Genomic DNA, 26,773 nt, shown 5'->3' with positions numbered 1-26,773 from the left:
GCAAGGACCCCACTGACCATAAGAGCTTACACTCTACAGGAGAGAGAGAGGACCTCACTGACCATAAGAGATTACACTCTATAGGAGAGAGAGAGTGGACCCCACTGACCATAAGAGCTTATACTCTACAGCAGAGAGAGAAAGGACGCCAAAAACCATAAGAGCTTACACTCTATAGGAGAGAGCAAGGACCCCACTGGCCATAAGAGCTTACACTCTACAGGAGAGAGAGAGGACCCCACTGACCATAAGAGCTTACACTCTACAGGAGAGAGAGAGGACCCCACTGACCATAAGAGCTTACACTCTACAGGAGAGAGAGAGGACCTCACTGACCATAAGAGCTTACACTCTACAGGAGAGAGAGAGGACCTCACTGACCATAAGAGCTTACACTCTACAGGAGAGAGAGAGGACCCCACTGACCATAAGAGTTTACACTCTACAGGAGAGAGAGAGGACCCCACTGACCATAAGAGCTTACACTCTATAGGAGAGAGAGAGGACCCCACTGACCATAAGAGCTTATACTCTACAGCAGAGAGAGAAAGGACTCCAAAAACCATAAGAGCTTACACTCTACAGGAGAGAGAGGGGACCTCACTGACCATAAGAGCTTACACTCTACAGGAGAGAGAGAGGACCCCACTGACCATAAGAGCTTATACTCTACAGCAGAGAGAGAAAGGACTCCAAAAACCATAAGAGCTTACACTCTATAGGAGAGAGCAAGGACCCCACTGGCCATAAGAGCTTACACTCTACAGGAGAGAGAGAGGACCCCACTGACCATAAGAGCTTGCACTCTACAGGAGAGAGAGAGGACCCCACTGACCATAAGAGCTTACACTCTATAGGAGAGAGAGAGAGAGAGGACCCCACTGACCATAAGAGCTTACACTCTACAGGAGAGATAGAGGACCTCACTGACCATAAGAGCTTACACTCTACAGGAGAGAGAGAGGACCCCACTGACCATAAGAGCTTACACTCTACAGGAGAGAGAGGACCCCACTGACCATAAGAGCTTATTCTCTACAGCAGAGAGAGAAAGGACTCCAAAAACCATAAGAGCTTACACTCTATAGGAGAGAGCAAGGACCCCACTGACCATAAGAGCTTACACTCTACAGGAGAGAGAGGGGACCCCACTGACCATAAGAGCTTACACTCTGCAGGAGAGAGAGAGGACCCCACTGACCATAAGAGTTTACACTCTATAGGAGAGAGAGAGGACCCCACTGACCATAAGAGCTTACACTCTACAGGAGAGAGAGAGGACCTCACTGACCATAAGAGCTTACACTCTACAGGAGAGAGAGAGGACCCCACTGACCATAAGAGCTTACACTCTACAGGAGAGAGAGAAGACCCCACTGACCATAAGAGCTTATACTCTACAGCAGAGAGAGAAAGGACTCCAAAAACCATAAGAGCTTACACTCTATAGGAGAGAGCAAGGAACCCACTGACCATAAGAGCTTACACTCTACAGGAGAGAGAGGGGACCCCACTGACCATAAGAGCTTACACTCTGCAGGAGAGAGAGAGGACCCCACTGACCATAAGAGTTTACACTCTATGGGAGAGAGAGGACCTCACTGACCATAAGAGCTTACACTCTATAGGAGAGAGAGAGGACCCCACTGACCATAAGAGCTTATACTCTACAGCAGAGAGAGAAAGGACTCCAAAAACCATAAGAGCTTACACTCTATAGGAGAGAGCAAGTACCCCACGGGTCATAAGAGCTGAGAGAGGAGAGAGAGAGGACTCCGGTGACCATAATAGTTTACACTCTACATGAGAAAATTTAAAAAAATGACGAATGGGGGCTTCAAATTAACACGTGGCTTACAGAAGAGAGAGAGAGGACTCTGCTGACCATAAGAGCTTAGACTCTACAGGAAAGAGAGAGAGGACACCTCTGACCATAGGAGCTTATGATCTACATGAGAGAGAGAGGGAGGACCCTGCTGACCATAAGAGCTTACATTCTACTGAATAGTGAGACTTACTAATTTATGTTGGAGATGGAGAATGAGTTTTCCATACAAACTTTTCTTGGCTGGCAACCACAGATCTATGATGACCCCGGTACTGTTCACCACTGTACAAGATATGGTAATTAGACATGAGCAACTTTGCTTTTTTTCGGGTCGAGTCGGGTTTCATGAAACCCGACTTTCTCAAAAGTCGGGTCGAACGAAATTGGCCGATTATTGTGAAAAGTGGAAGGTCGACTGAAACACGAAACCCAATGCAAGTCAAAGGGGAAAAAAAGTCGGCAGTGAGTGGAGGACAGGAAACACATCTACAGTGCCCAATGCCAAAAACATCAATTCTTGTTACTTAAGCTTGTCAACCTTAATTTGATTTATAACAATAGTTAGGCATTGAAAACTGGGGGTTATTTGGGTAAAGTTATGGGGGGATAGGGCTGGCTCCAGATTTTCGTGGGCCCAGGGCCAAAGAGTGTCAATGGGCTCCTTTAACACATGCCACAATTCATGATTCTCTGATATGGCAGAGAAATAGCGGTATAGTACAATGAAAAATACTTCACTTCTTACATCTCATGACTGATATCCATTTTAAATTCTCCAATAGCTACAAAAACGGACAGTATAATACTCCATACAGTATTATGGCCACCGCATAGTGTGCTAAACAGAGTAATGAGGTCCAAATATTTCTCCATACAGAATCATTGGTCCCATATAATGCTTGAAACAATATATGATGACCTACACATAATGCTACAGTATATGTTGGTCCCCATGGATGAATGTCCACTGTGTTATGGGCCCAAATAGTGCTCCATATATAATGGGCCCCATTTCTAATACTCCAGTGCATAATGGGCCCTGTAAATGCTACTCCAGTGTCTGATGTCCACCTTTGGAATGCTCCAGTGTATGGTGGGCCTCATATATCATTCTCCAGAGTATAGTGCTCCCCAAAAATAGCTGTCCCAACATTGAAAACAATTAAATAAGTCTCCTCGATAGGGAATCCCTGTACTAGTCTGGACTCCTCATCATCCCCATCTTCCATCTCACTGCACTTGGACTGTTTAGGCAGAGGGCGTACAGACATGATGTCATCGCGCTCTCTGTCCAGAATGTCACTGTCAGGAAACGCGAAAGACGTCACGGCGGTGGAGCAGGGATTTCAACTTTGCAAGTGCTGTGATCCTGAGCAAGCAGGGGTGGCCCACTCGTTGGCGATGGCACTGGCACAGGGCCCCTCATAGTACGCCAGTGTGTCTGATGGCGGGTGTGCACCCCCACCATCAGAGACACTTGATTCTACTATGAGGGACTTTGTGCCAGTGCCGTTGCCAAACAGTGTGCCCACCCACCTGTCCAGGGCAACGGTACTCGCACGGGTGCGTGCGCCAGGTGGTGACCCCAGCCCTGTGGGGGGAGGCAGCCCAGTTAGGGAGGTGGAAAAATTGGCATATGTTGATGTTGGACATTCAGCAGCTGCAAATGGAGTAATTGGAGAAGTCGGCGGAAGAGGAGGACAAAAGCAAGCCATTTTTCTGGCAACCTACGTGTCAGCAGGGGAAGGTGGGACAAAATCCTTTGAAACCCATGCATGGTTCATTTTAATGAAGGTTAGATCATCAACATTTTGGGTCGACAGATGGGTCCTTTTTTCTGTCAGGATTGATCCAGCAGCATTGAAGACTTGTTCAGATAACACACTAGCAGCAGGGCAAGCGAGCTCCTGTAAGGCATATTGTGCCAAGTCATTCCAGGTGTCAAGTTTACTGGCCCAATAGTCAAAGGGGAATGACTGGTGAGGGAGAACATCGATATGGGAGGAGAAGTAGTTTGTTACCATAGTTGACAACTGCTGTCTTCTGTCAATTTCGATCGATGCAGTATTACCAGTCGTGTGAGCGGTACTGGAAAAATCAGTCCACAACATGGTCATGAAACCCCTGTGTCCAGGGCCACTTCGGCTGTGTGCACCACGAACACCTCTTTCATGTTGCCCCCTATGACTTGTTGGAAAAACATCACCGCCGCGTTGTGCTGGGAATGCCGCGAACAAACGGTTTACCAGAGTTGATTGTTTGTTAGCCAATATTAGCTCTAGGTTCTTCTGTGGCATGATGTTTTAGAATTTGCATTTATAGCGTGGATCCAAGATGCTGGCCAACCAGTAGTCGTCATCGCTCATCATTTTGGCCATGCGGGGGTCCCTTTTTAGGATCTGCAAGGCATAATCAGACATGTGGGCCAATGTTCCAGGTGTCAATGGTGCACTGCGAGTGCTGGGTGGAGGAGCACTTTCTGGCACATCCACATCCCTCCAGTCATGCACAAACCCTGTACCTGACCTTGCCATCCCCATCCTCCCCCTCCTCCTCCTCTTCCTCTTCTTCCTCCACCTCGTCCACGAGACTTCCCTGAACAGACAATGGCTGACTGTCATCAAGGCTTCCCTCCTCCTCTTCTTCCTCGGCTGCAGACGCCTGCTCCTTAATGTGCGTCAAAGTTTGCATGGTCAGACGCATAAGTGGGATGCTCATGCTTATGATGGCGTCGTCTGCGCTTACCAGCCGTGTGCATTCCTCAAAACGCTGAAGGACTTTACAGAGGTCTTTCAGCTTCGACCACTGCACACCAGACAAATCCATGTCTGCCTGCAAACTGCCTGCCCGTGTATCCTCCCACAAATGAATTACAGCCTGCCTCTGTTCGCACAGCCTCTGAACCATGTGCAGGGTGGAGTTCCACATTGTTGCAACATCAATAATTAGGCGGTGCTTGGGAAGGTGGAGCAATCGCTGCAGCTTCTGCATATGACTGGAGTGTACGGGCGACCGGCGGAAGTGCGAGCACAGTCTTTGCACCTTATGGAGCAGGGGTGTTAACTCCGGATAATTATTGAGGAAGCACTGCACCACCAGGTTCAAGGTGTGAGCCAGGCAAGGTATGTGTCTGAGTTTTGAAAGGGCTATGGCTACCACAAAATTCCAGCCGTTATCACTACCTTGCCTGCCTCAAGATGTAGACTGCCTAGCCATGACTCAGTTTGTCTCTGCAAGTAGTCGGCCAGTACCTCTGAGGTGTGTCTTTTGTCTCCCAAACACATCATCTTCAACACAGCCTGCTGACGCTTACCACTAGCTGTTCGATAGTGGGACACCTCGTGTGCAACACTGTCAGCTGCGGATGGAGTGCTCGTGCGACTGCGCTCTGTGGACGAGCTTTCGCTTCTGGAGGAGGAGGAGGAGGGTCGAACGCCTACAGCCAACTGTTTCCTATACCGTGGGCTAGGCAGCACTGTCCCACCGCCGCTGTTCCCTGTGGACCCTGCATCCACCACATTAACCCAGTGCGCAGTGATGGACACGTAACGGCCCTGGCCATGCCTACTGGACCTTGCATCTGTTGTGAGGTGCACCTTTCCACTTACTGATTGCTTGAGTGCATGGACAATGTGGTCTTTCACATGCACGTGGAGGGCTGGGATGGCTTTTCGCGAAAAGAAGTGCCGACTGGGTAGGTCATAGCGTGGTACTGCGTAGGCCATGAGCTCGTGGAAAGCTTTGCTTTCAACCAACCTGTAGGGCATCATCTCTAACGAGATTAGTTTGGCAATGTGGGCGTTTAAAGCCAGTGTACACGGCAGAGAGGATGAGTACTTTCTTGTCCTACTCAGAGTCTCTGGTAGGGTGAGCTGGACTTGAAAGCTGCATATGGTGGAACTAGCGGTGGACATGGCGGACTGAGAGAGGGTTGGTGATGGTGATGGTGTTGGTGGTGTTGCTGATGGCCTAGATTCAGTCTTTCATAGCAATAACATTTTGATTCCATGTCTGCTTTGCCCTTGCAACGACACCTCAACATTTGCTGCTGGTGGTTTGCTAACCGGTGGACTTACAGTGGGGGAAGCCATATAGCATTGCTGAATACCTTCATTCGGAGCAGGTGCACATGTGGGACGTGAGGTTTGGTAGTCCGTCCACGCTTGCAAGTGCATAGTGGTTAAATGTCTAAGCATGCAACTGGTATTCAAATTTCTCAGATTTTTCCCTCGGCTAAAGGTCTTTGTGCACTTCTTACAGATAACTTTTGCCTGATCATTAGGATTTTGTTCAAAAAAGTGCCACACTGCACTCTTGGTACTATGGAAGACATTTTGAGACCTTGCATGCTGTGCTAATTTGACCGTCTGGCCAAGCTGTCCTGCAACTCTTTTGGGTTTTTGTAACACGTTTTTGGACTGCTACGGTCCTGCCAGATAACAGCTGTTGCAATGTCGTTGCCTGCTGCAGATCCTCCTCCTCCTCTTCTGATCTATTGGCAGTGGCACCCTCTTCCCCCAATGGATGCCAATCTGGGTCAACAACTGGGTCATCTATCACCCCCTCTTCAATTTCATGTGCACCTTCCTCTTTGTCACCGTGTACGGTGGTATAGTATGTGGGAAAGGGCACCTGAGTTTCATCAGGGTCTGATTCTGCCTCAGTACACTGCGACGACAATGTAGTGCTCTGAGTGAATGTACCAGCAGAAAAATCTAGCAGTGGCAGTGCATCAGTGCACTCCATGTCAGATTCATCTTGGACTGGGGAATTCACGATTTGACTTGCTAACCCAGGCATGGTATGTGAAAAGAGCTCCATGGAGTAATCGGTAGTGTGGCCTGCCACATCCTTCACTTTTGGTAGGGGTGAAGGACACAAGGAAAGGTGTTGTTCCTGACCAGGAGCCTCCAATGACTACTCAGTGCTTTTATTTTTTGAAACTTCAGAAGAGGAGGCGAGAGAGCTGGAGGCTGTGTCAGCAATGTAAGCTAAATCTTGTTCCTGAAGCTCCAGCTTTAAAAGTGGTTTACCTACTCCCAGAAAAGAGAGCCTTTGAGGCCTTGTGGAGCCAGACGATGATGCAGGCTCAACACCTCCTGCCTTAGGTGCTATTGTGCTTTTGCCACTACCAACAAATGCAACACCACCACCATCGGGACCAGCTGGCAACCCCCACCCACTTCCATGGGGTCTTCCACCATACTTGCTCATTTTTGCGAAAGTGTACCCAAAATACCACCAGCTATATGGTACTGTAAAACAAGGTAGAAGGTGTATCTACTATTGGTGAGAATTTGAATCTCACTAGAGATTTGAGGACGCTGAACTATTGTCTCTGGCCCAGTAGAGATTACACCTCAAATGTAACAGGCTGAAATTGGATGGTGAATGACAAGGTGGAGGGTGTCTATAGGATTGGTGAGATTTTGAATCTCACTATAGATTTGAGGACGCAGAACTATTGTCTCTGGCCCAGTAGAGATTAAACTTCAATGTAATAGACTGAAATTGGATGGTGTATGACAAGGTGGAGGGTGTCTATAGGATTGGTGAGATTTTGGATCTCACTTGAGATTTGAGGATGCTGACAATGATGCTCTCAGTCCAAGTATGGATGCAGGTAGCCCAATCAGCAGGACTTCTGCACAGTGCACACACAAAAGGGTGGAAAAATGAACCCTTGGTAACTGCAGAAAAAAGGAAGAAAAGTATTTTTGCTTTTAAAAAAGCAGTTTGACAGCAGTGTGCAAACAGCAATGCAGCTATCAGGGAGCCTTAGAAGGCAGCCTAATAACCAACATAGCTGATGCACAAAAATAGAGCCTCCCTTGTCACTGCACACATAGTGTTGTGTTGTAAGTGGAAATCGCTACGAGCAGAAGCAGATTTTTTTGTTCTTCCCTGCCTAATGCTCTCCCTATAGAATCAGCAGCAGCAGCTCTCCCTATGCTAAGATCGGCATAAGTAAGATGGCGGTCGGCGTTCACGCCTTTTTATAGCCCCTGTGACACCACACAAAGCCAGCCAATCACTTGCATGCCCTTCTCAAAGATGAAACACAACAAGAAAGCACAGAATGACAAATTAGCAAAAATTCTCTGCAGTAAAGAATATGAAAATAATCAGCAAGTGCTGGATAACAAATACAGGGTATTTAGTCGATGCGTTTTTTGCAAAAAATGTATACCAAGCTGCTCCACATCATCGCGGTAACCCTTAATGGAGCAGTCCCGATCTAATGTATTCAAAACCTGAACATATGAACATTGTCTAAATGGACAGGATTCACAACGTTCACACCACCCACTAACTGAGACACAACGAGAAAACAGATTTGCAAAAATACTCTGTAGTAAAATATATGACAGTAATCAGCAAGTGCCGGATAACAAATACAGGGTATTTAGTCGATACTTTTTTTGCAAAAAAATGTATACCAAGCTGCTTCACCACATCACAGTAACCCGTATTGAAGCAGTCCCTATCTAATGTATTTAAAACCTGAACATCTGAACAGTTTCTAAAATGAACAGGATTCGGACAGCTTCACCACATCACAGTAACCCGTATTGAAGCAGTCCCTATCTAATGTATTTAAAACCTGAACATCTGAACAGTTTCTAAAATGAACAGGATTCGGACAGGCGCTTCTTAGTATGGGCTTGTGGTGGAAGACAGGTCTTTTGTGCATGCCACACAAGAGTGGGGTGGGGTCTCTCAAACCATGCTAGGCAAGGAAAAAACAGATTAAAAACACATGTGACATGCACAAGTGTGAACAAGTCGGTAAGACAACGTTCACACCACCCACTAACTGAGACACAACAAGAAAACAGATTTGCAAAAATACTCTGCTGTAAAATATATGACAGTAATCAGCAAGTGCTGAATAACAAATACAGGGTATTTAGGCGATACGTTTTTTTGCAAAAAAATGTATACCAAGCTGCTTCACCGCGTCAAGGTAACCCATATTGAAGCAGTCCCTATCTAATGTATTTAAAACCTGAACATCTGAACAGTGTCTAAAATGAACAGGATTCGGACAGGCACTTCTTAGTATGGGCTTGTTGTGCAAAAATCCGTTTTTTCCTTGCCTAGCATGGTTTGAGAGACCCCACCCCTCTCTTGTGTGGCATGCACAAAAGAGCTGTCTTGCACCACAAGCCCATACTAAGAAGCGCCTGTCTGAATCCTGTTCATTTTAGACACACTTGTTCACACTTGTGCATGTCACATGTGTTTTTAATAGACAGAGCACGATAGCCGTGTGGCCGAAGTAGCAGCGGCCAGTCAGGCTAAAGTTAGAGTAGCAGCATACTGTACTTTATTGCATTGTTTACCTTTTGAAAGAATACACTGATCTGTAATAGTTGGTGCACCGTGCCATTTGTATGGCCGAGCTAGAGAATATCACTTTTGTAAATTGTTTTATGTCATTGCATAACCCTGTTTACACTTTCCTAACACTGCATTCCTTGCCTGTAAATAAATTAACCCTTTGTTGTTTGCACCTCATCTTGTGTACTGTAGTATCCCTGAATTGTGGTGGTCCCCTGGCCATCGCTTCAAGTGGCGCTGGGAGCAGGGTGACTATCACCAAGATGCAGGCAGAAGGCGGTAAAGGCGAGAATGCTAGTGTTAGTGGGGATGCTGTGGACATAGGTGGAATCCCTGCAAGGACACTCCCTATGGGCACCATATTTACTGTGCTTCCAAAGTTTGACGGCAATAATATGCCCTATCTGATTGTGTTTCCCGGCTTCAAAGCACGCTGAAGATTTATAACATCAGCACAGTTCTTGAAGTGAACATTGCTTTGACTGCCTTGGAGGGAGAGGCCCGTAAAAACGTATGTCTACAGCCGAAACTCACCCGTAGTACCCTGAAGGAGTTAGTGAAATTCTTGGAAGAGATCTATGGCTAGACTGCTAGCGCGGGACACCTTCGCGCTCAATTTTTCTCTAGACTGCAGCGGGAAGAGGAAGGAATCTCCCAGTATGCGACAGCACTGCAAGAAGTGCTGGCAGAAGTGCAGAGGAAAGAGACGGATGGGCTCGGTGGCATGGGCTCCAAAGACCGGATACTTCGGGAACAATTCATTCTGGAACTGCACAAAACATCCTTGGGGAGAGCACTGTCAGAGTGGGTCCGTGCATATCCGGCTCTTTCATTCTGTCAAACCCTGGCAGAAGCAGTGTCCCGAAGCAAAGAAGACAGCTATGCATCTGGGGTGATGCTTGTCCAGGGTGCCAATACCAGAGGGGACTCAAATCATTAGGAGGCACTGGTCCAGGTAGTGCAAGACTTGCAGCGGTCTCTTGTCAGTATGCAAGACAAATTAACCCGGATGGTGCAAAGAAAGGGAGAACAACAGTCTGTCCCATTGTACTTATATAACCACGCTTTGGCCCGACCCATAAGGGATCAGTGGGAGCAGGGCCCTTCCGTCAGACATCAGAGGCATGAAGACAGGCTCAGGGTGCCCCTCGGTGGAGAGGAGGCATCCAATGCTGGGAATGTGGAGGACAAGTGCTGCTGCTCTGGGGAGGTGAGCTGTCCTGTGTGTCTGTGTGCCTGCATGTGTGTATGTGGTGTGGTGCTTTGTGTGTGAGTGTGAGAGAGTTATTCGGTGCTTTGTGTGTGTATGTGTGAGAGATTGGTCGTGAGGAAGGACAATAATATTGTTGGGGGAGGCAATGATGAAGGTGATGGACAATGATGGCAGTGGGGGGAGGCAATAACGGAGGTGATGGACAATGATGGTGGTGGGGGAGGCAATGATGATAGTGGGGGAGGCAATGAAGGAGGTGATGGGCAATGATGGCAATGGGGGAGGCAATGAAGGAGGTGATGGGCATTGATGGTGGTGGGGAGGCAATTATGGAGGTGATGGACAAATTATGGTGGGGAGGCAATGATGGAGGTGATGGGCAATGATGGTGGGGGAAGGCAATGATGGAGGTGATTGGTAATGATGGTGGGGGGGCAATGATGGAGGTGATGGGCATTGATTATGGTGGGGGAGGCAATAATGGAGGTGATGGGCATTGATGATGGTGGGGGAGGCAATAATGGAGGTGATAGGCAATGATGGCGGTGGGGGGAGGCATTGATGGAGGTGATGGGCATTGATGGTGGTGGGGGAGACAATGATGGAGGTGATGAAATGGACAATGGTGGTTGGGGAGGAGGCAATGATTGAGGTGGTGGAATGGGCAGTGATGGGGTGGTGGGGAGAAGGCAATGATGGAGGTGGTGTGAGAGACAATGATGGGGTGGAGAGGGGCTGCATTGTGCTTTGTGAGGGGGCTACATTATATTCTGTGGTGGGGCTGCATTATTCTCTCAGGGGACTATATTTTATTCTGGGGGCTACATATTACTACATGAGGGGGATACAGTATACTCTATGGGGGGTGCATTATATTCTGTGGTGGGGCTGCATTATTCTCTCAGGGGACTACATTATATTCTGGGGGGCTACATCATACTATATGAGGGGGGCAGCATTATGCCCTATGAGGGGGCTACAGTATACTCTATGGGGGGCTGCATTATATTCTTTGGTGGGAGTGCTATATACTATATGAGGGGGGCTGTATTATACCCTATGAGGGTGCTACATTATATTCCATGGTGGGGACTGCATTATACCTTATGAGGGGGTTGCATTATATTTTGTGGGGTGCTGCATTACATTTTATGAGATGGTTGCATTATATTATATGATGGGGGCTACATTACATTCTATGAGGGAGGTTACATTATATTCTATGAGGGGGCTACCCCTCTATGATTCTATGATTCTAGCCCAACCCCTGCTACATAATTAAGATGTGTACTACCTTATATTATACCCTGATATTGGTGCATTTTACCACACAATTGGTGGTCTTGTATTTATTTCTATGTAGCTACATAGTGGGCCCCAAGAATGATTTTCTCTGGTGGGCCCAAGGTGCTCCAGTCCGACGCTGGATACGAGATAGGTAGATAGATAGATACATAGATAGATAGATTGATTGATAGATAGACCTGCTTGAGAAAGGTCCACACTTTCTAGGACCGAAACGTCGCTGTATGGGCAAATAGCCAGATGGGCTAATAAATAGCAGTTTAACTGGAATCTCCTTGGTGTGCTGCTTTCATCTTTGAAGGTCTATTCTTGAGGTTTGGTACTTGCCTGGAAAGCCTGCACCTGCATCATCGTTTATATTTTTGTGCTGCTTTTTTCCTTTTTTTCATTGATTGATAGATAGATATGAGATAGATAGATAGATAGATAGATAGATGTAAGATAGATAGATAGATAGATAGATAGATAGATAGATAGATAGATAGATAGACTCTTGCACAGGGGCACTCTTCTGTCTGTGTTTGTTCCCTGTTGTATTCACATCAACGAGCATATATGAGCAGTGTTTCTGTGAATATCTCGTATGTGTATCTGCGTGTGAAAAAAGTGAAGCATGCATTAGTTTCTTCCGTAAATCTGACGTGACTTAGGCCTCTTTCACACTTCAGTTTTTTACAATCAGTCACAATCCGCCAGGTTTTGAAAAAAAACCGATCCTCAATTTTCTTTTGAGGATCCATTTTTTTCCCCATTGACTTTCATTATTGGCGGATTGTGACGGATTGCTGTCCGTTGCATCCGTTTTTTTTGAGGATCCGCCAAAAGTTGCTGTCCGTCACCATCCTCAAAGATTTCAAAACGGAGCTTGCAACGTTTTTTTCTCTGGCGGATCCTCCAGGCACTCATTTAACCCGAAATTCTTTCTGGGTGCCGGACAAAAAAAAAAAAAATTCTCTCTCTCTCTCTCTTTCTCTCTCCCTCTCTCTCTCTCTCTCTATCTCCTACCCGGTCAGCGCGTTTCCTTTACATTTCCTCATATTCAGGATCCGTCTGAAAACGGATCCTGTGCCATCCGTTCACATCAGTTGAGAACGGATCCGCTTGTCTGACTTTTTGGCGGATTTGAACTGATGCAAAAAACTGAAGTGTGAAAGAGGCCTTACCCATTCGAGTCTATGTGTGCTCAAAAAAGCTCTGATGCCATGCATCACGTCCATCCACACTGTAGCATCCGATTTTTATGGATACTTTGCAGTTCTGTAACATGGGAAGCTGTAAATAATTCTGTAAATGATTAATAGCTGCTGTAATAAAAGCAGATTGTACACAGATAACAAGTGAGAGAAAAAATCCTTCCACTTTTCTGGATGCAACGCTAAACGCTTTCTTCTACGCTCGTGTGAACCTAGCCATAAACTGGCATTAACCTTGGGTGCACTTTACATAAAAAGAAAAAAAAAGAAAAAACAAATGTACAACGCAAGACGGAAGTGCAAAATTCATTAAGCAAATACTGACATGATGTAATGTGGATACATTTAGCTCTGACTATACAAGCCTGTACAGATTAAATGACATCATGTTCCAATTCCTAGACATAAATCTCTGCAGCGCTCTAGACATGGATAAGCAATCTCATTGCACACTTCCTATTGTGGCCAGCAGGCGGCGCCACGTCAGTGTACAATGCTGCCTGCTCACTGCTATCTGCACATCTCTCACTATATCTGTGCTTGTAATGTAACAGCTCCATGTATTCCTATGTGAAGGCATTGTAGACTACAGCTGCGCATTTTAAATTCCAGTCAGAAATGACTTTCCTATGGCACATACACCATTAACTCTTTCAGGACCTCACCAATTTCACCCTTCAGATCCCAAAGAATCAATCTGTCTTTTTTGGTTTAAAAAATTCTAAGCAGAAAATTATGGGGCAAAGGAAAAAAAAATGAGAGTCATACGATTCTTAGCTTTTAATTGTACCTAGAACTATAGCTCTATTGTACAGATTGTTATGGTTACGGTTATTTCAGATATTTCTTTAATATTGAATGTCTGCCAATGAATGATACCTCATAAATATTTTTATTGAATCTTCTTTTTCAATGTTCATTTTTTAAAATTTAAAGAATAAATTTTTATTTCATAAATCAATTGTTCTTTTTTTTTCTTTTTTTTTTATATTTTCATTTTTAAGCCTTTCCGTTTTTCTTTTCTTTTTTTCCTTCAATTTTTCTTGTTTTTTTTACTTACCTATTGGTATTTCTTCACAGGCATATAAGATGATTATAAGATGACTTCTTTGATTTATTCTTTTAGATGATACACCACTATATAATTGACTTCACGTGAGAAAGAAGTTATCCATTTATTTAATTTAGAAACTAATTACATTTCCATGAAAGATAGCCTGGACCTACTAAATCAATTAATAAAAGTATAAATACAGAAAATAGATAAATAGGTATACCACATTTACATATTACAAGACCAACATTCCATGTGGAAAAGAAATAGCATAAAATATAAGACACCGGAACTCCGATGGACATTTCAAACTTGGCTTTCTCAGTGAGTGAGTAGGATATGGGAAGACAGATTTTATACAGTTATGTAAAAAAGTGTTTGCCCCTTCCTGATTTTCTATTCTTTTGCATGCTTGGCACACTTAAATATTTCAGATCACCAAACAATTTTTAACATTAGACAAAGGTAACAGAAGTAAACAAAAAAACCTTAAAACATATTAACTGTGGTTTATCACATCCTTGGGAAGCTAAGTTAAAATTTCCTAGCCACACGCAAGCCTGATTACTGCAATGCCGGTTCTCAATCAAGAAATCACTTAAATAGGACCTGCCTGATAAAGTGAAGTAGAGCAAAAGATCCTCAAAAGGTAAACATCATGCCGCGATCCAAAGAAATTCTCGATCAAATGAGAAACAAAGTAATTGAGCACTATCAGTCTGGAAAAAGTTACAAAACCATTTATAAAGCTATGGGACTCCAGCGAACCACAGTGAGACCCATTGTCCACAAATGGTGAAAGCATGGAACAGTGGTGAACCTTCCCAGGAGTGGACAGCCGACCAAAATTACCCCAAGAGTACAGCGATGACTCAACCAAGATGTCACAAAAAATCCACAACATCCAAAGAACTGTAGACCTCACTTGCCTTGGTTAAGGTCAGTGTTCATGACTCCACTATTAGAAATAGACTGGGCAAAAATGGCCTGCAGAGCAGAGTTCCAAGATGAAAACCACTGCTAAGAAATAAGAACATTAGACTCATCTAAGTTTTGCTCGAAAACATCTTGATGATTCCCAAGACTTTTGGGAGAATACTATGTGGACTTACGAGATAAAAGTTGAACTTATTGGAAGGTGTATGTCCCATTACATCTGGTGTAGAAGTAACACAGCATTTCAGAAAAGCAACATCATACCAACAGTAAAATAAGGTGGTGGAAGTGTGATGGTCTGTGGCAGTTTTGCTGCTTCAGTATCTGAGACTTGCTGTGGAACCATGAATTTTACTGTCTACCAAAAAATCCTGAATGAGAATGTCTGGCCATCTGTTTGTGACCTCAAGGTGAAGAGTACTTGGATTATGTCCAGTCATCTGATCATGACCTCAAGCTGAAGCGCATTTGGGTTATACCCCCGGACAATGATCCAAAACACACCTGAAAGTCCACTTCTGAATGGCTTAAGAAAAACAAAATTTAGAAATTGGAGTGGCCTAGTAAAAGTCCTGACCTAATCCAAATGAGATGCTGTGGCATGACCTTAAAAAGGCTGTTCATGCTCGGAAACCCTCCAATGTGGCTGAATAACAACAATCCTGCAAAGATGAGAAGGCCAAAATTTCTCCAGTGTGTTGTAAATGACTCATTGTCAGTTATCACAAATGCTTGATTGCATTTGTTGCTGCTAAGGGTGGCCCAACCAGTTATTATGTTTAGGGGGAAATCACTTTTTCACACAAGACCCTGTAGGTTTGCATGTCTTTTTCCCTTAATAATTAAGACCTTAATTCAAAAACTGCATTTTGTGTATACTTGTGTTAGTTTTGTCTAATATTTAAATTTGTTTGGTGATCTGAAACATTTAAGTGTGGCAAACATGCAAAAGAATAGGAAATCAGGAAGGGGCAAATACTTTTTCACACAACTGTATATCTATACTCATTTAAATCAAAGGACATACCATAATAAGTAATAAGGTGCATGTGTGCAAGAATTACCTGAATTGGTCAGAGGCAGGAAATAGTATCTGGGTTCCAAGCTGGAACGCACACATGTGACAGGAAGAAGATGGCGATGCGTTCCATGTGGGACACAAACCAAGCAAGATGGCCAAAAAGTCACATGAACGCCTATATGACACGCGTTCTCCACAATGGCAAGCAAGAAATGGATAAATATTAAAAGTTTGCAAACATGCATAATGGGGAAAATGAAACAAGGTATGTGGATGTGTGAATATTATAGTTGAGAGAAACTGGTCGGTCATATTCAAAAGTCACCGACTTTCGCTGAAGTTGGGAGTCATGAAAAGAAACCTGACCATAGCTTGAGGTCGGCCACGAGGTCGGTGACCAGAGCGCCAAAGTCGCGTTTCAAAAGATGCTTCCAGCGCCCTTTTTCAGCCAATGATGGAGGACGCACACTGTGGGCAACGCGATGACATAGGCATCGGTTACCACCATCTTTGAGAAGGGCATGCAAGTGATTGGCTGGCTTTGTGTGGCGTCACAGGGGCTATAAAAGGGTGTGAACGCCGACCGCCATCTTATGGCGATCTTAGCATAGGGAGAGCTGCTGCTGCAGCTGATTCTGTAGGGAGAGCGTTAGGCAGGGAAGAAGAACCAAAAAACTGCTTCTGCTGTTAGCGATTTCCACTTACAACACAACAGTTTGTGTGCAGTGACAGGGGAGGCTCTATTTTTGTGCGTCAGCTCTGTTGGTTATTAGGCTGCCTTATAAGGCTCCCTGATAGCTGCATTGCTGTTTGCAAACTGCTGTGCAAACTGCTTTTTTAAAAGCAAAAATACGTTTCTTCCTCTTTTCTGCACAGTTACCAAGGGTTCATTTTTCCACCCTTTTGTGTGTGCACTGTGCAGCAGTCCTGCTTATTAGGCTGCCTGCATCCATACTTGGACTGAGAGCATCATTGTCAGCGTCCTCAAATCTCTAGTGAGATCCAAAATCTCACCAATCCTATAGACACCCTCTACTTTGTCATACACCATCCAATTTCAGCCTGTTACATTGAGGTGTAATCTTTTCTAGGCCAGAGACAATAGTTCTGCATCCTCAAATCTATACTGAGATTCAAATTCTCACCAATCCTATAGACACCCTCCACCTTGTCATACACCATCCAATTTCAGTCTGTTACATTGAGGTGTAATCTCTACTGGGCCAGAGACAATAGTTCTGCGTCTTCAAATCTATAGTGAGATTCAAATTCTCACCAATCCTATAGACACCCTACACCTTGTCATACACCAACCAATTTCAGCCTATTACATTGAGGTGTAATCTCTTCTAGGCCAGAGATAATAGTTCTGCATCCTCAAATCTATACTGAGATTCAAATTCTCACCAATCCTATAGACACCCTCCACCTTGTCATACAACATCCAATTTCAGTCTGTTACATTTAGGTGTAATACATTGAGGTGTAATCTCTACTGGGCCAGAGACAATAGTTCTGTGTCCTCAAATCTATAGTGAGATTCAAATTCTCACCAATCCTATAGACACCCTACACCTTGCCATTCACCATCCAATTTCAGCCTGTTACATTGAGGTGTAATCTCTACTGGGCCAGAGACAATAGTTCTGCGTCCTCAAATCTATAGTGAGATTCAAAATCTCACCAATAGTAGATACACCTTCTACCTTGTTTTACAGTACCATATAGCTGGTGGTATTTTAGGTACATTTTCACAAAAATGAGCAAGTATGGTGGAAGACGCCATGGAAGTGGGCGGGGGTTGCCAGCTGGTCCAGATGGTGGTGGTGTTGCATCGGTTGGTAGTGGCAAAAGCACAATAGCACCTAAGGCAGGAGGTGTTGAGCCTGCGTCATCGTCTGGCTCCACAATGCCTCGAAGGCTCTCTTTTTAGGGAGTAGGTAAACCACTTTTAAAGCCAGAGCATCAGGAACAAGTTTTGGCTTACATTGCTAACACAGCCTCCAGCTCTCTCGCCTCCTCTTCTGAAGTTTCAAAAAATAAAAGCACTGAGTCGTCAATGGAGGCTCCTGGTCAGGAACAACACCTTTTCTTGTGTCCTTCACCCCTACCAAAAGTGAAGGATGTGGCAGGCCACACTACCGATTACTCCATGGAGCTCTTTTCACATACCATGCCTGGGTTAGCAAGTCAAATCGTGAATTCCCCAGTCCAAGATGAATCTGACATGGAGAGCACTGATGCACAGCCACTGCTAGATTTTTCTGCTGGTACATTCACTCAGAGCACTACATTGTCCTCGCAGTGTACTGAGGCAGAATCAGACCCTGATGAAACTCAGGTGCCCCTTCCCACATACTATACCACCTTATACGGTGACACAGAGGAAGGTGCACATGAAATTGAAGAGGAGGTGATGGATGACCCAGTTGTTGACCTAGATTGGCATCCATTGGGGGAAGAGGGTGCCGCTGCCAATAGCTCAGAAGAGGAGGAGGAGGATCCGCAGCAGGCAGCAACATCACAACAGCTGTTAACTGGCAGGACAGTAGCAGTCCAAAAACGTGTTACAAAAACCAAAAGAGTTGCAGGACAGCTTGGCCAGACGGTCAAATTAGCAAAGCGTGCAAGGTCTCAAAATGTCTTCCAGAGTAGGAAGAGTGCAGTGTGGCACTTTTTTGAACAAAATTCTAAAGATCAGGCAAAAGTTATCTGTAAGAAGTGTGCAAATACCTTTAGCCGAGTGAAAAATCTGAGAAATTTGAATACCAGTTGCATGCTTAGACATTTAACCACCATGCACTTGCAAACCTCACATATCACATGTGCACCTGCTCGAATGAAGGTAGTCAGCAACGCTACATCGCTTCCCCCACTGTAAGCCCACCGGTTAGCACACCAGCAGCAGCAAATGTCGAGGTGTCGTTGCAAGGGCAAAGCAGTCATGGAATCACAATGTTATTGCTACGAAAGAGTGAATCTAGGCCATCAGCAACAACACCATCACCATCACCAACCCTCTCTCAGTCCGCCATGTCCACCGCTATTTCCACCATATGCAGCTTTCAAGTCCAGCTCACCCTACCAGAGACTCTGAGTAGGACAAGAAAGTACTCATCCTCTCATCCACGTACACTGATTTGAACTCCCACGTTGCAAAAATAATCTCGTTAGAGATGATGCCCTACCGGTTGGTTGAAAGCAAAGCTATCCGCGAGCTCATGGCCTATGCAGTACCATGCTATGACCTACCAAGTCGGCACTTCTTTTCACGAAAAGCCATCCCAGCCCTCCCCATGCATGTGAAAGACCGCATTGTTCATGCACTCAAGCAATCAGTGAGTGGAAAGATGCACCTCACAACAGATGCATGGTCCAGTAGGCATGGCCAGGGCCATTACGTGTCCATCACTGCACACTGGGTTAATGTGGTGGATGCAGGGTCCACAGGGGACAGCGGTGGTGGGACAGTGCTGCCTAGCCCACGGTATAGGAAACAGTTGGCTGTAGGCGTTTCGTCCATCCTCCTCCTCCAGAAGCAAAAGCTCGTCCACAGAGCGCAGTCGCACGAGCACTCCATCCGCAGCTGACAGTGTTGCACACGAGGTGTCCCACTATCGAACAGCTAGTGGTAAGCGTCAGCAGGCTGTGTTGAAGATGATGTATTTGGGCGACAACAGACACATCGCGGAGGTACTTGCCGACTACTTGCAGCGACAAACTGAGTCATGGCTGGGCAGTCTACATGTTAAGGCAGGCAAGGTAGTTAGTGATAACGGACTGAATTTTGTGGCAGCCATAGCCCTTTCAAAACTCAGACAAATAGCTTGCCTGGCTCACACCTTGAACCTGGTGGTGCAGTGCTTCCTCAATAATTATCCGGAGTTAACACCCCTGCTCCATAAGGTGTGAAGACTGTGCTCGCTCATCCGCCGGTCGCCCGTACACTCCAGTCGTATTCAGAAGCTGCAGCGATTGCTCCACCTTCCCAAGCACAGCCTAATTATCGACGTTGCAACAAGGTGGAACTCCACCTTGCACATGGTTCAGAGGCTGTGCGAACAGAGGCAGGCTGTAATTCATTTGTGGGAGGATACATGGGCAGGCAGTTTGCAGGCAGACATGGAGTTGTCTGGTGTGCAGTGGTCGAAGCTGAAAGACCTCTGTAAAGTCCTTCAGTGTTTTGAGGAATGCACAGGACTGATAAGCGCAGACGATGCCATCATAAGCATGAGCATCCCACTTATGTGTCTGCTCATGCAAACTTTGATGCACATTAAGGAGCAGGCGTCTGCAGCCGAGGAGGAACAGGAGGAGGGAAGCCTTCATGACAGTCAGCCATTTTCTGGTCAGGGAAGTCTCGTGGACGAGGTGGAGGAAGAAGAGGTGGAGGAAGAGGAGGATGATGGGGAAGATTATTTTGGGGAGGAGGATGCTTCTTAGGGGGCAAGAAAAAATGTTGGCATGGCAAGGTCAGGTACAGGGTTTGTGCGTGACTGGAGGGATGTGGATTTGCCAGAAAGTGCTCCTCCACCCAGGACTCGCAGTGCATCATTGACACCTGGAACATTGGCCCACATGTGTGATTATGCCTTGCAGATCCTAAAAAGGGACCCCCTTCATTGCCAAAATGATAAACGATGACGACTACTGGTTGGCCAGCTTCCTGGATCCACGCTAAAAAGGCAAATTCCAAAACATAATGCCACAGGAGAACCTAGAGCTAATATTGGCTAACAAATAAGCAACTCTGGTAAACCATTTGTTTGAGGCATTCCCAGCATACAGCGGCGGTGATGTTTTTCCAACAAGCCGTAGGTGGCAACATGGAAGAGGTGTTCGTGGTGCACACAGCTGAAGTGGCATTGGACACAGGGGTTTCATGACCATATTGTGGACTGATTTTTCAAGTACCGCTCACACGACTGGTAATACTGCATTGATCGAAATTGAAAGGAGACAGCAGTTGTCAACTATGGTAACAAACTACTTCTCCTCCCATATCGATGTTCTCCCTCACAGGTAATTCCCTTTTGACTATTGGGCCAGTAAACTTGACACCTGGCCTGAATTGGCACAATATGCCTTACAGGAGCTCGCTTGCCCTGCTGCTAGTGTGTTATCTGAATGAGTCTTCAGTGCTGCTGGATCAATCCTGACAGAAAAAAGGACCCGTCTGTCAACCAAAAATGTTGATGATCTAACCTTCATTAAAATGAACCATGCATGGGTTTTAAAGGATTTTGTTCCACCGTCCCCTGCTGACACGTAGGTTGCCAGAAAAATGGCTTGCTTTTGTCCTCCTCTTCCGCGGACTTCTCCATTGACTCCATTTGCAGCTGCTTAATGTCCAACATCAACATATGCCAATTTTTCCACCTCCCTAACTGGGCTGCCTCCCCCCACAGGGCCAGGATCACTACCTGGCACACGCACCTGTGCGAGTGCCGCTGCGCTGGACATGTGGGTGGACACACTGTTTGGCTACGGCACTGGCACAAGGTCCCTCATAGTAGAATCAAGTGTCTCTGACGGTGGGGGTGCACACCCATCGTCAGACACACCGGCGTACTATGAGGGGCCTTGTGCCAGTGCCGTCGCTATCGAGTTGGCCCCCCCTGCTTGCTCTGCATCACAGCACTTGCATAGTTGAAATACTTACCTCTCCCTGCTCCACCGCCGTGATGTCTTCCGCGTTTCCTGACAGTGACATTCTGGTCAGAGAGCGCGATCACATCACGTCCGTACGCCCTCTGCCTAAACAGCCCAAGTGCAGTGAGATGGAAGATGGGGACGACGAGGAGTCCAGACTAGTACAGGGATTCCCTAGCGAGGAGACTTATTTAATTGTTTTCAATGTTGCGACAGCTATTTTTGGGAGTACTATACTCTGGAGAATGATATATGAGGCCCACCATACACTGGAGCATTTCAAAGGTGGACATCAGACACGGGAGCAGCATTTACAGGGCCCATTATGCACTGAAGCATTAGAAATGGGGCCCATTATATATGGAGCATTATTTGGGCCCATAACACAGTGGAGCTTCATCCATGGGGACCAACATATACTGCATCATTATGTGGAGCTCATCATATACTGTTTCAAACATTATATGGGACGAATGATTCTGTATGGAGAAATATATGGGCCTCATTACTCTGTATAGCGCACTATGCGGTGGCCATAATACCGTATGGAGTAATATACTGTCCGTTTTTGGAGCTATTGGAGGATTTAAAATGGATATCAGTCATGAGATGTAAGAAGTGAAGTATTTTTCATTGTACTATACCGCTATTTCTCTGCCATATGAGAGGATCATGAATTGTGGCATGTGTTAAAGGAGCCCATTGAGACTCTTTGGCCCTGGGCCCACGAAAATCTGGAGCCAGCCCTACCCCCCCCACCCACAACTTTAGCCAAATAACCCCCCAGTTTTCAATGCCTAACTATTATTATAAAGTAAATTAAGGTTGACAAGCTTAAGTAATATGAATTGATGTTTTTGGCATTAAAATGGGCACTGTAGGTGTGTTTAATGTCCTCCACTCCCTGCCGACTTTTCTTCCCCATTTACTTGCATTGGGTTTCATGTTTCAGTCAGCCTTCGACTTTTCACGATAATCGGCCAATTTTGTTTGACCCGACTTTTGAGAAAGTCGGGTTTCATGAAACCCGACTAGACCCGAAAAAAGGCAAAGTCGCTCATCTCTAGTGAATATAAAAAATATGTTGAATGATATAGTGAATAAAAAGGCATCAAAAAGATGCACATATATGAAGAGAGGAAAAATATTAGATACATGCAAAATATACATACTGTATATGCAGATATGAGAAAACTTGTGATATATACAGTCATATGTTCAAGTTTGGGCACCCCTATTAATGTTAACCTCTTTTCTTTATAACAATTTTGGTTTTTGCAACAGCTATTTCAGTTTCATATATCTAATAACTGATGGATTCAGTTATATTTCTGGATTCAAATGAGGTTTATTGTACTAACAGAAAATGTGCAATCTGCATTTTAACAAAATTTGACCGGTGCAAAAGTATGGGCACCTCAACATAAAAGTGACATTAATATTTCGTAGATCCTCCTTTTGCAAAAATAACAGCCTCTAGTCGCTTCCTGTAGCTATTAATGAGTTCCTGGATCCTGGATGAAGGTATTTGTCACCATTCCTGTTTACAAAAGAATTCCAGTTCAGTTAAGTTTGATGGTCGCCGAACATGGACAGCCCGCTTCAAATCATTCCACAGATGTTCAATGATATTCAGGTCTGGGGACTGGGATGGCCATTCCAGAACATTGTAATTGTTCCTCTGCATGAATGCCTGAGTAGATTTGGAGCGGTGTTTTGGATCATTGTCTTGCTGAAATATCCATCCCCTGCGTAACTTCAACTTCGTCACTGATTCTTGCACATTAATGTCAAGAATCTGCTGATACTGAGTTGAATCCATGTGACCCTCAACTTTAACAAGATTCCCGGTGCCGGCATTGGACACACAGCCCCAAAGCATGATGGAACCTCAACCAAATTTTACTGTGGGTAGCAAGTGTTTTTCTTGGAATGCTGTGTTTTTTAGCCTCCATGCATAACGCCTTTTTGTATGACCAAACAACTCAATCTTTGTTTCATCAGTCCACAGGACCTTCTTCCAAAATGTAACTGGCTTGTCCCAATGTGCTTTTGCATACCTCAGGCGACTCTGTTTGTGGCGTGCTTGCAGAAATGGCTTCTTTCGCATCACTCTCCCATACAGCTTCTCCTTGTGCAAAGTGCGCTGTATTGTTGACCAATGCACAGTGACACCATCTGCAGCAAGATGATGCTGCAGGTCTTTGGAGGTGGTCTGTGGATTGTCCTTGACTGTTCTCACCATTATTCTTCTCTGCCTTTCTGATATTTTTCTTGGCCTGCCACTTCTGGGCTTAACAAGAACTGTACCTGTGTTCTTCCATTTCCTTACTATGTTGCTCACAGTGGAAACTGACAGGTTAAATCTCTGAGACAACTTTTTGTATCCTTCCCCTGAAAAGCTATGTTGAATAATCTTTGTTTTCAGATCATTTGAGAGTTGTTTTGAGGAGCCCATGATGCCACTCTTCATAGGAGAATCAAATAGGAGAACTACTTGCAAGTTGCCACCTTAAATACCTTTTCTCATGATTTGATACACCTGGTTATGAAGTTCAAAGCTCAATGAGGTTACAAAACCAATTTAGTGCTTCAGGAAGTCAGTAAAAGGTAGTTAGGAGTGTTCAAATCAAGAAAATGATAACGGTGCCCATACTTTTGCACCGGTCATATTTTGTTTAAATGCAGATTGCACATTTTCTGTTAGCACAATAAACCTCATTTGAATCCAGAAATATAACTGAGTCCATCAGTTATTAGATATATGAAACTGAAATAGCTGTTGCAAAAAACAAAATTGTTATAAATAAAAAAGGTTAACATTAATAGGGGTGCCCAAACTTTAACATATGACTGTAAATAAATTCATAGACATTAGAACACACGTGCGAGAGAGTGCAGTGCTAAACAGTGGAAAAATATATATCATATATAGATTAACAATAAAAACCGCTTTACTAAATGCACATATATATATTTTTTATATATTCATAGATATATCCAAATAGAGCACCATATTGAGAGACATGATGAAATTCATATTCGCATGATAGGATGGAATAAGTTATGATGTGAACTAAAAAACAAAATCAAAACTACGAATGGAGCAGACTAAATTAGAGAAAGATTCTAAAGTGCATTTGTTCATTGAGGTCGTATGGTGATATGGTATTCGGCCTATAGATCCTTTTGGCCTTTATTTGGATCACCTAAAGCTGAGAAAGATCCTATCATTGCCTCTAACTTTTAATAATGATTTTCATATTTCCCACACCTGTTACATGCCATAGGTGAGTTTGAACAAGCATCACATGCTTGATACAAAGTTGTTTACCCACAATTTTGTAAAGTGCCAACAATTTTATTCAGCCAATTTTGTGGATTTTGTGTGAAGTTATTTCCAATTTGCTTTTTTCTGTTTTTTTTGTGTTATTCCATTACAAATAAAGGAAATAAACATGTGTATAACAAAATATCTGTAATTGCAAAAAAATTTCTGGGAAAAATACTTCATTTTCTGGGAAAATTTCATGGGTGGTAACTCGTTCAGCCATGACTGTATATGATTATTTCGTATAGACATAAGTTGATGTTGTGACTTATGAACTAATGTTATTTCAATCTGTACTCAGATATTCTTGAAAAATACCCCACGGGTTGGAACATTGAGAACTTACAGTGAAGGAAATAATTATTTGATCCCTTGCTGATTTTGTAAGTTTGCCCACTGACAAAGACATGAAAAGTCTATAATTTTAAGGGTAGGTTAATTTTAACATTGATAGATAGCAAATCAAGAATAAAATCTGGAAAATCACAGTGAAAAATAAGTATTTGATCCCTCTGGCAATCAAGACTTGGTGGCAAAACCCTTGTTGGCAAGCATAGCAGTCAGAAGTATTTTGTAGTTGATGATGAGGTTTGCGTACATGTCAGGGGGAATTTTGGTTCACTCCTCTTTGCAGATCAACTCTAAATCATTAAGATTATGAGGCTGTCACTTGGCAACTTGAAGCTTCAACTCCCTCCACAAGTTTTCTATGGGATTATGGTCTGGAGGCTGGATTGGCCACTCCATGACCTTAATGTGCTTCTTTTCGAACCACTCCTTTGTTGCCTTGGCTGTATGTTTTGGGCCATTGTCTTGCTGAAACAACCAGCCCCGACCCATTTTTAATGTCCTGGTTGAGGAAAGGAGGTTGTCACTCAGGATTTTACAGCACATGGCTCCATCCATTCTCCCATTGATGAGGTCCTGTCCTGTGCCCTTAGCAGAGAAACACCCCCAAAACATAATGTTTCCACCTCCATGCTTGACATTGGGGATGTTGTTCTTTGATTCATAGGCAGCATTTCTCTTTCTCCAAACACGGCGAGTTGAGTTAATGCCAAAAAGCTCAATTTTGTCTCATCTGACCACAGCACCTTCTCCCAATCACTCACAAAATCATCCAGGTGTTCATTGGCAAACTTCAGGCTGGCCTGCACAAGTGCCTTTTTGAGCAGGGGGACCTTTCAGACACTGCAGGATTATAAACCTTTACGGCATAATGTGTTACCAACTATTTTCTTGGTGACTGTGGTCCTAGCTGCCTTGAGATTATTAACAAGTTCCCCCTGTGTAGTTTTAGGCTGATCTCTCACCTTCCCCATTATCAAGGATACCCCACGAGGTGAGATTTTTGCATGTTGCCCCAGATGAATGTCGATTGACAGTCATTTTGTATTTCTTCCATTTTCTTACTATTGCACTAACAGTTTTCTCCTTCTTACCCAGTGCCTTACTTATAGTTTTGTAGCCCATTCCAACTTTGTGCAGGTCTATGATCTTGTCCCTGACATCCTTATAAAGCTGTTTGGTCTTGCCCATGTTGTAGAGGTTTGAGTCTGACTGATTAATTGAGTCTGTGGACAGGAGTCTTTTATAAAGGTGACTGTGTAAGACAAACCTCTCTTTAATGCAGGTAATGAGTTGATTAGGAGTGTATACCTGGTCTGTCGAAGCCAGAACTTTTTATGGTTGGTAGGGTATCAAATACTTATTTCTCACTGCAACATGTAAGTAAATTTATACAATTTATACAATGTGATTTTCTGGATTTTATTTTTGATTTTATATCTCAATGTTAAAATTAACCTACTCTTAAAATTATAGACTGTTCATGTCTTTGTCAGTGGGCAAACTTACACAATCAGCAAGGGATTGTGCAAGGAAGAGACACAGATT

The sequence above is a fragment of the Dendrobates tinctorius genome, unplaced genomic scaffold (genome assembly GCF_039654945.1).
Source record: "Dendrobates tinctorius isolate UK_male_01 unplaced genomic scaffold, ASM3965494v1 ptg000021l, whole genome shotgun sequence".
NCBI classification, from domain to species: domain Eukaryota; kingdom Metazoa; phylum Chordata; class Amphibia; order Anura; family Dendrobatidae; genus Dendrobates; species Dendrobates tinctorius.
This window is presented reverse-complemented; position numbering follows the sequence as displayed.